Here is a 9,925-nt window from a genome sequence, read left to right as displayed (position 1 = left end):
CGGCGCGGCTGACTGCGGGACCGCGGGGGCGTGAAATTGGGCTGCGCTTGTAGGCCCTCCTCCAGGGCTCAGGGAGCAAGCGCAAACAGGTGAGGGCGGCCTTGCTTCCTCCAGGAGGCGTCTGTGCTAGCTCATGCACCGGAATGCAAGTTTTCTTGTCTTTTTGCTTTAGTTTCAGCGCACTGTGTTACGTATCGGCTGTGTGCCTGGAACCTTGCAAACGTTTTAGCATTTAACTGACCACTCAACCATTATAGTATTCTTGCCTGGACAATTCCTTGGTCAGAGGAGCCTGGCGAGCTGCAGTTCGTAGGGTCGCACAGAGTCAGACAGGACTAAGCGACTAACATTTTAAAACTCAACCAGTCTGTATTGGAGGTTCTGTTTTCCTGAGGTTTTCATGCCTCCGCCTATTGCTCACTGATGGTTGGGGAAGGTGGGCCTGCTTCCAGTCATCAAGCTAAACTGGGTCTTTTGTTATATGCAGAGAAGTCAGCTCCACAGTAGGTAATCATTTTTTCCACGTGGGGATCACCAGACCATCTGGTGATCTGGAAACTTTTCCCATAGACTGTCTCTATGTCTGGTGGCCTTGCTGCTGCTGCTGCTAAGTCACTTCAGTCGTGTCCGACTCTGTGTGACCCCATAGACGGAAGCCCACCAGGCTCCCCATCCCTGGGATTCTCCAGGCAAGAACACTGGAGTCGGTTGCCATTTCCTTCTCCAATGTGTGAAAGTGAAAAGGGAAAGTGAAGTCGCTCAGTCGTGTCCAACCCTTAGCGACCCCACAGACTGCAGCCTACCAGGCTCCTCCGTCCATGGGATTTTCTAGGCAAGAGTACTGGAGTGGCTTGCCATTGCCTTCTCTGGTGGCCTTGGGAAGTCCTAAAGTTTCAAGGAGGGAATTCACCAAGCTCAGGTCAGGTGAGCCTTCACAGCGCCACCATGGGACACAGCTTAACTCATTGCTTGGGGGCACTTGCCAATGTATCCCCAAGAGGCTAGGTGGCATAGGCTGTGTCTAAGTGGTGCCTGAAGAGGATGTGTTGACAAGAGACGAGCTGTCCCTGATGGCAGAGTGAGGAGGAAAGGCTGCATGTCCCTCCATAGTAGGACAGTTTCCTGTCTCCTCTGGGCCAGCTACCCACCTCAGGAGCATTGCAGGGCTGTCGTGACAGAACCTTGACAAACCTTGGCCGGTTGGTGGGAAAAGGGACCTCACCAGAAAGAGGCTAGAAGTAGGATCCCAGAGGTGGTACTTGGGAGCTGTCTTATGGGGTCCAAAAGATAAATAGAGATTCTCAGTGGAGGCCTCCAAGAAACTAACAAAAGCATCTGTATTAGTCAGGGTTCTCCCTGGTGGCTCAGATGGTAAAGAATCTGCCTGCCATGCTGGAGACCTGGATTCGATCCCTGGGTTGGGAAGATCCCCTGGAGAAGGAAATAGTAACCTGCTCCAGTATTCTTGCCTGGGAAATCCCATGGACAGAAGAGCCTGGTGGGCTATAGTCCATGGAGTTGCGAAGAGTCAGACTTGACCAAGCGACTAACACTTTCATTTAGAGAACTTTCTCTAGAAAGAAAGTTTCTCTAGAGAACCAGAATCAACAAAATACCATATATAGAGAGAGGTTTGTTTTAAGGAATTGAGTTACAGTGATTGTGGAAACAGCGAATCCAAGATCTGCTGAGGTAGTCCAGCAGGCTGAAGACTCGGGGAAAGCATCCTAAAACTATTAGATCACAGAATCCCTGCTTGCTGAGGGAAAGTCAATTTTTATTGTAATAAGGCCTTCAACTGCTTGGATGGGGCACACCCACACAGTGGAGGGGAATCTACTTTGCTCAGAGTCCACAGATTTAGATGTTAATCTCATCTAGGACTTCCTGGTGGTCCAGTAGTTAAGAATCTGTCTTTCAAAGCAAGGGATGCGGGTTTTCTCCCTGGTTGAGGAACTAACATTTCACAACAACCATGGAGCAGCCGTGGAGCAACAACCAAGCCAGTGCACCGCAATGAAGACCCAGCACACCGCAAAGTTTTAATAATAATAATAAAAATATTTTTAAAATGTTTGGTGTTGTTCAGTCACTAAGTCGTGTCCTATATTTTGTGACCCAGTGGACTGCAGCATGCCAGGTTTCCCTGTCCTTCACTATCTCCCAGTGTTTGCTCAAACTCATGTCCATTGAGTCAGTGATGACATCCAACCAGCTCATCCTCTGTCGCCCACTTCTCCTCCTGCCCGCAATCTTTCCCTACTTCAAGATCTTTTCCAATGAGCTCAGATGGCCAAAGTATTGGAGCTTCAGCATCAGTCCTTCCAATGAATATTCAGGATTGATTTCCCTTAGGATTGACTGTTTTGATCTCCTTGGTGTCCAAGGGACTCTCTAGAGTCTTCTCCAGAACCACAGTTTGAAGGCATCAATTCTTCAGCGCTCAGCCTTCTTTATGGTCCAACTCTCACATCCATCCATGACTACTGGAAAAACCATCACTTTGATTATACAGACCTTTATTGGCAAAGCAATGTCTCTGGTTTTTAATATGCTGTCTAGATATTAAATGTTAATCTCATCTAAAAACACCTTCACAAAAACGTGTGTGAAAAATATCTGGGCATGATGACCCAGTCAAACTGATGCATAAAATTAACCATCAAAACATCCTTGGAGAGAAAAGGGCAGCTTTTGTTTGGATGTCCTCCCTGACAGAGAGAGCTCTATTGGACAGTCAAGAGACTGCTACATACTGTACCACTTAAAGCAGAGTAGCTTTTTGCACCTTTACGTCTCATGGCTCCATTCAGTGGACCCTGGCGTTGCCAAAGGCAGCCATTAGGGAAGGAAGAAGAGGAAAGAAAAGTGAGGCACAGATTCTGTCTCCCTTCCCCTTTTGAAACCTCTCCACATGGGAGCCTGAATCAAATCTAAGCTGGGGAAATGGGAGAAGTTATGAATGACACATGAGACGGAAATTCTGACATCAGATTAAGTTTTTATTTATGCATTATTTTTAATAATAAAACTTTTCCTGATTATTATGGATACAATGTTGAAATGGCATTCTTTCTGAGTTGGTTTCAAACTGAGAAGAAAACAATAGCTGTCAAATTTCCTCACTCTGCAAAGTAGGTTGCTTGGAGAGTCTTAGACCTGGCAAGGAAGTTGTCTCAAAACCCTTAGCTCAATACATTGTTCAAAGTATGAAAGCACTGAGATTGAATTAACTTGAAATTTGTAACAATTTCCTTGCAGAATGTTGTTTCAAACATGTAACCACAGTTGAATAAAGTATAATTCAGGCTAAGAATTTGTCTCAACATCTCTTTCTTCAGGATTCCCAGAGCTTTTGCTGTGCTGAATAGCACCCCACTCCAGTACTCTTGCCTGGAAAATCCCACAGGCAGAGGAGCCTGGTAGGCTGCAGTCCATGGGGTCGCGAACAGTCGGACACAGCTGAGTGACTTCACTTTCACCTTTCACTTTCATGCACTGGAGAAGGAAAAGGCAACCCGCTCCAGTGTTCTTGCCTGGAGAATCCCAGGGACAGGGAGCCTGGTGGGCTGCCATCTTTGGGGTCGCACAGAGTCGGACACGACTGAAGCGACTTAGCAGCAGCAGCAGCTCTGTATTAGAGAAAGAGATATATTTTTCTTGTCTTGTATTTCCTTCTAGACTGCAAACTCCTCAGGAAATCCCATCAGATTTATCTTGGCATCTGTCTAATCAGTGCCTGACTGACTTTGTGAGTCATAAATGTTTGTTGAATGAATGAGAAAGCAGTTGATTCTAGCTGAGAACAGGTTCCTCAACTCCACTTTTGTAGTTGAACCTGGTACCAAAAGTTATAAAGAGTACTGACCTGGTCAGGTGCCATTTGTTGATAGTTCATAGCAGCTTTAATAGCTAATAGCCGAAAACTGGAAACAACCAAGATAGGTGAATGGCTAAACAAACGGCAGTGTACAGTAATCTTTCTGCAATATATACATGTACTAAATCACATTGCACACTATAACTTACACAATGGTATACATCAATTATGTCTCAATAAAACTGGGGGGAAAACCCTGTGGATCTGTATCATGGAATACTACTCAACAATAGAAAGGAACAAATTATTGATACACACAACTTCGATGTATCTAAACTGCATTATGTTGAATGAAAAAAGTCCATCATGAAATATCATATAACATTCTTAGAGTGACATAGAGATATAAAACATATTAGTGGTTTCAAGGGATAAGGAAAGCCAGGCCAGGGAGATAGTTAGAGGTTCAGTGTGCGGGTTCAGTTAGAGAGAGGTTCAGTGCTGATGGAATAGTTCTATATCTTGAGGCAATAGTGGTTACACATGTAGTAAAATGATATAAACAAACTTTCTACCAATGTTAGCTTCCTAGCTTTTAGCTTATTCTATCATTACATAATATATAAGCGATGGAGTTAACTGGGTGAAGGATCCCCAGAACCCCTCTGCACGAACTTGGCAACTTCCTTTAACTCTATCATTATTGAATGTTTAACAAGTAAATAAGAAACTACATCACCCATATATTCTTATCACAAAGTATTTAACCTGCATCTAATTCTGATTACTAAAATAATTAATACTAGTAGTAAAACTACTTCCAACAACACAAGAGAAGACTCTACACATGGACATCACCAGATGGTCAACATCGAAATCAAATTGATTATATTCTTTGCAGCCAAAGATGGAGAACCTCTATACAGTCAGCAAAAACAAGACCGGGAGCTGACTGTGGCTCAGATCATAAACTCCTTCTTGCGAAATTCAGACTTAAATTGAAGAAAGTAGGGAAAACCACTAGACCATTCAGGTATGACCTAAATCAAATCCCTTATGACTATACAGTGGAAGTGAGAAATAGATTTAAGGGACTAGATTTGATACAATGTCTGATGAACTATGGACGGAGGTTCATGACATTGTACAGGAGACAGGGATCAAGACCATCCCCAAGAAAAAGAAATGCAAAAAAGTAAAATGGCTGTCTGAGGAGGCCTTAAAAATAGCTGTGAAAAGGAGAAGCCAAAAGCAAAGGAGAAAAGGAAAGATATTCCCATTTGAATGCAAAGTTCCAAAGAATAGCAAGGAGAGATAAGAAAGCCTTCCTCAGAGATCAATGCAAAGAAATAGAGGAAAACAACAGAATGGGAAAGACTAGAGATCTCTTCAAGAAAATTAGAGATACCAAGGGAACATTTCATGCAAAGATAGGCTCAATAAAGGACAGAAATGGTATGAATCTAACAGAAGCAGAAGATATTAAGAAGAGGTGGCAAGAATACACAGAAGAACTGTACAGAAAAGATCTTCATGACCCAGATAATCACAATGGGGTGATCACTCACCTAGAGCCAGACATCCTGGAATGTGAAGTCAAGTGGGCCTTAGAAAGAATCACTACAAACAAAGCTAGTGGAGGTGATGGAATTCCAGTTGAGCTATTTCAAATCCTGAAAGATGATGCTGTGAAAGTGCTGCATTCAATATGCCAGCAAATTTGGAAAACTCAGCAGTGGCCACAGGACCGGAAAAGGCCAGTTTTCATTCCAATCCCAAAGAAAGGGAATGCCAAAGAATGCTCAAACTGCTGCACAATTGCACTCATCTCACACGCTAGTAAAGTCATGCTCAAAATTCTCCAAGCCAGGCTTCAGCAATACATGAACCGTGAACTTCCAGATGTTCAAACTGGAAGAGGCACGGGAACCAGAGATCAAATTGTCAACATCCGCTGGATCATTGAAAAAACAAGAGAGTTCCAGAAAAGCATCTATTTCTGCTTTATTGACTATGCCAAAGCCTCTGACTGTATGGATCACTTTAAACTGTGGAAAATTCTGAAAGAGATGGGAATACCAGACCACCTGACCTGCCTCTTGAGAAACCTGTAAGCAGGTCAGGAAGCAACAGTTAGAACTGGACATGGAATAACAGACTGGTTCCAAATAGGAAAAGGAGTACGTCAAGGCTGTATATTGTCACCCTGCTTATTTAACTTATATACAGAGTACATCATGAGGAATGCTGGACTGGAGGAAGCACAAGGTCGAATCAAGATTGCTGGGAGAAATATCAATAACCTCAGATATGCAGACGACACCACCTTTGTGGCAGAAAGTGAAGAGGAACTAGAAAGGCTCTTGATGAAAGAGAAAGAGGAGAGTGAAAAAGTTGGCTTAAAGCTCAACATTCAGAAAACTAAGATCATGGCATCTGGTCCCATCACTTCATGGGAAATAGATGGGGAAACAGTGTCAGACTTTATTTTTTCGGGCTCCAAAATCACTGCAGATGCTGATTGCAGCCATGAAATTAAAGACGCTTACTCCTTGGAAGGAAAGTTATGACCAACTTAGATAGCATATTAAAAAGCAGAGACATTACTTTGCCAACAAAGGTCCGTCTAGTCAAGGCTATGTTTTTTCCAGTAGTCATGTATGGATGTGAGAGGTGGACTGTGAAGAAAGCTGAGGCCGAAGAATTGATGCCTTTGAACTGTGGTGTTGGAGAAGACTCTTGAGAGTCCCTTGGACTGCAAGGAGATCCAACCAGTCCATTCTAAAGGAGATCAATCCTGGGTGTTCATTGGAAGGACTGATGTTGAAGCTGAAACTCCAATTCTTTGGCCACCTCATGGGAAGAGTTGACTCACTGGAAAAGACCCTGATGCTGGGAGGGATTGGGGGCAGGAGGAGAAGGGGACGACAGAGAATAAGATGACTGGATGGCATCACCGACTCAATGGACATGGGTTTGGGTTGGCTCCGGAAGTTGGTGATGGACAGGGAAGCCTGGCGTGCTGCGATTCATGGAGTCTCAAAGAGTCGGACACGACTGAGTGACTGAACTGAACTGAGCTGAACTGAGTAGTAAAACAATTAATTTGCTATTCTTTCTTAAAGGGAAATAATTTTGGCATTTTCTTTTAGCAGAAGGTGATGTGAAGTAATATGGAATATTATGATCATGTGAAATAATAAGAAAAAAAAAATATATATATATATATTGATCTTTGACCCTAATCCCTAACACAGAACTCCTAAAACCTTTGTACTTTCCTAGTGATAGGTGCATCTTACAGAGAGCTCCTATATTCCTTGGAGTTTCCTGAGTGACAGAAACATCCTTTGTTCTAATGGGGTGATTCTTGCTGGATTCCTGGATGGGAGCAGGTCACCAGAAAGACCAAGCCATGATCAGCCCCATCCCCAATCCTGCAGGGCGAGGAGAGGGATAAAAATGAAGCTAATATCCCATCACACCTACATGATGGGACCTCCATAAATGTCCCTAAAATATGGAGTTCTGAGAACTTGCCAATTGGGAAACAATAACACATCCACACTCTGGGAGCGTGATGCACCCAGACTCCACAGGGACCGCAACTCCTGTGCTCCAACCTCATTGTAGATATCTTTCCATCTGGCTGTTGACTTGCATCCTTGAATACTTTTTGTAGTATATCAGCAATAGTAAGGAATGTACTTTTTTGAGTTCTGTGAGCCTTTTGGCAAATTATAGAGGTCATGTAACCAAATGTATGTCCATGTGCCCAGCAAACAGTGAGGCCAAACAATATCAAAACATCAGTTTGGACCAGAGGACTGTTTCTTGCAGGGCCAGGAAGGAGACAGGTGGCTCATGCCTTAAAAATCCAGAAATCTGGAAGCTTTCAGTAAAGCCCCTTTCTAGGAAAAATGAAGGAAGGGTGTGGTTGATTATTGTAACTTTCCTGATGTCAGATCCCTTGCTCTAGAGTCAGGGCACTATGCTCCTGTAAATCTCCAACAAACAAAGATTATTCCCTGTCCTGTCAACGAAGCAGGAAGAGCAAGGTCCCAAGGTACAACTTTTGCCCTCCGAGGCTCAGGCCCTGCCTAAGAGGAGAGGGTAAATGAAGGGGTAGGTTACCCTGCCCAGGTCAAACACCCAATTGGGGTCACCCACAGTGCCCAGACATGACTGAGGAGGCAGATCTCAGCTGGTGGCGCCCTCAGGGCCTGGTCCCCAAACCCTGTCCAGGTATCATCATGAAGGAGCCAGGCATCCAGAAATCAGTCAGTTCTCAAGCTCCTCCGGCATTCCAGATGGGACCGGGTCCCAGACCGTGACCCATGGTGACCACCACAGCCATTAGGTCAAAGAGACAGGGATGGGTGGTGTTTTTAATGTCACCTGTGGTCGGATGATACTAGTCTTTTCTGTTTCACAGGCTGTCTTTCTAGCTATCTTCTAGCGATGGGAATTTCAGAGAAACCAATCGGCCTGATTCTCCAGGTAGGGGTTGTTCCTTGTGTCCTGAATTCTGCCAGGAAAGTCAATACCCAGTGACACCAAGGAGGGGCTCCTGCAGCCTCTCTGCTCTTGGCCCCATGGACAGCGTCCCGCAGTGGCTCACCGAAACTGGAGCAGCTTTCGCTGAAAGGTTTGGCTTTGTTGTCCCAAAGCTTAAGCAGAGGTGCGGGTGGGAAAAAGACAGGGCCCTGGGTCTGGTCCCTCTTGTCCTCCTCTTGTAGGAGGGACAAGGCCTCCATTCCCAAGACACTCAAGCCTGTCCCAAACAGAGGGCTCTTCCAACACTGATTGTGCCCCTCCCCCATTTACTGCCCCTTGTTCCCTGACCCAGCTTCACACTGACATCCTCACTTTCCTCTTCTTCTTTGTTCTACCATTCAAAACATATTTATTCAGCTCTAGACCCAGGATAAGACAGACAAATCTATGATATTCATAAGATTTATTCCACCAGGGATAAGGGTCAGAAGGGCTTCCCTGGTGCCTCAGTTGGTAAAGAATCTGTCTATAATTCAGGAGACCTGGGTTCAATCCCTGGGTCGGGAAGATCCGCTGGAGGAGGGCATGGCAACCCACTCCAGTAATCTTGCCTGGAGAATCCCCAAGGACCGAGGAGCCTGGCAGGCTACGGTCTTGGAGTTACAAAGAGTTGGACACAACAGAGCGACTAACACTTCAAGGGACAAAAAAAATTAAATATAGTAATACCACCTATTCTGTGAATGCCAGGGTGTCAGCAAACTAAGGCACATCAAGTGTAATTCACTCCCTTAGTCGCAACTATAGATTCCTCCCCAGGCACTGGTCAGAGATGGTGCTCTTGACCATCAACCCGCACTGCCTCCTCAGTTATACAGATATGAGATTAGGGCTCTGTGCCGTTTGTCAGCCAAGGGAAAATGTTTTGTACTGTAATCCTGCAAATCATGGAGGGCAGGGAAAATAAAGTTCACAAGAATTGCAGGGGAGTTTTATAAAACGGAGGACTAGGGATCCCTCACACATCCAAGCAGGGGAATCTGAGAGGGAAAGCCAGGCTCTGCAGGAGCCCCGCCCCTCACCCTCCCATCAGCATGCAAAGGGGAGGTCTGCCTGGCACCCAGCCTGGGATGAGGGTGACTCACCTCCTCCTTGCACTCTTGGGGTCAGAGGTCATCTAGGGAGGGACTATTTAGCTGGCTGGAGTTCTCAACAGCCTCACTATGTGCAGGGCTTCACACACTACTCTTCGATCCCAACAATTACTAAGCAGGGTAAGTGGGGGGCCTGGGAGGTGGTGGGTGGGGAGCAAAGGGACTCCACTCTCAGCCTCCCTCTCTGCTTCCATCAGGACTACTGTCCCTGTGGCCATAGGTGAGTGTGGGGAGGGGGCTTGAGCCCACCTTTACCATGAGGCATTGGGAACCTCTGGTCGTGTCTTGACCCAGGTTACTATGAAGCCTTGAAACTTAGACCAGGTGGGCAGTGAGCAGGGGACAGAGATGGGGTGTTGGAGGTGGCCAGGATTCCGGAAATCGGGGAACCAAGCAAAGTCATGATTAACTTCAAAACTGTGGTCTGAGCAGATTAGAGGGTGGGCTGGAAGTG

The sequence above is a fragment of the Moschus berezovskii genome, chromosome 21 (assembly GCF_049115385.1).
Source record: "Moschus berezovskii isolate FMDL1 chromosome 21, NW_MosBer_1.0, whole genome shotgun sequence".
NCBI classification, from domain to species: Eukaryota; Metazoa; Chordata; class Mammalia; order Artiodactyla; family Moschidae; genus Moschus; species Moschus berezovskii.
This window is presented reverse-complemented; position numbering follows the sequence as displayed.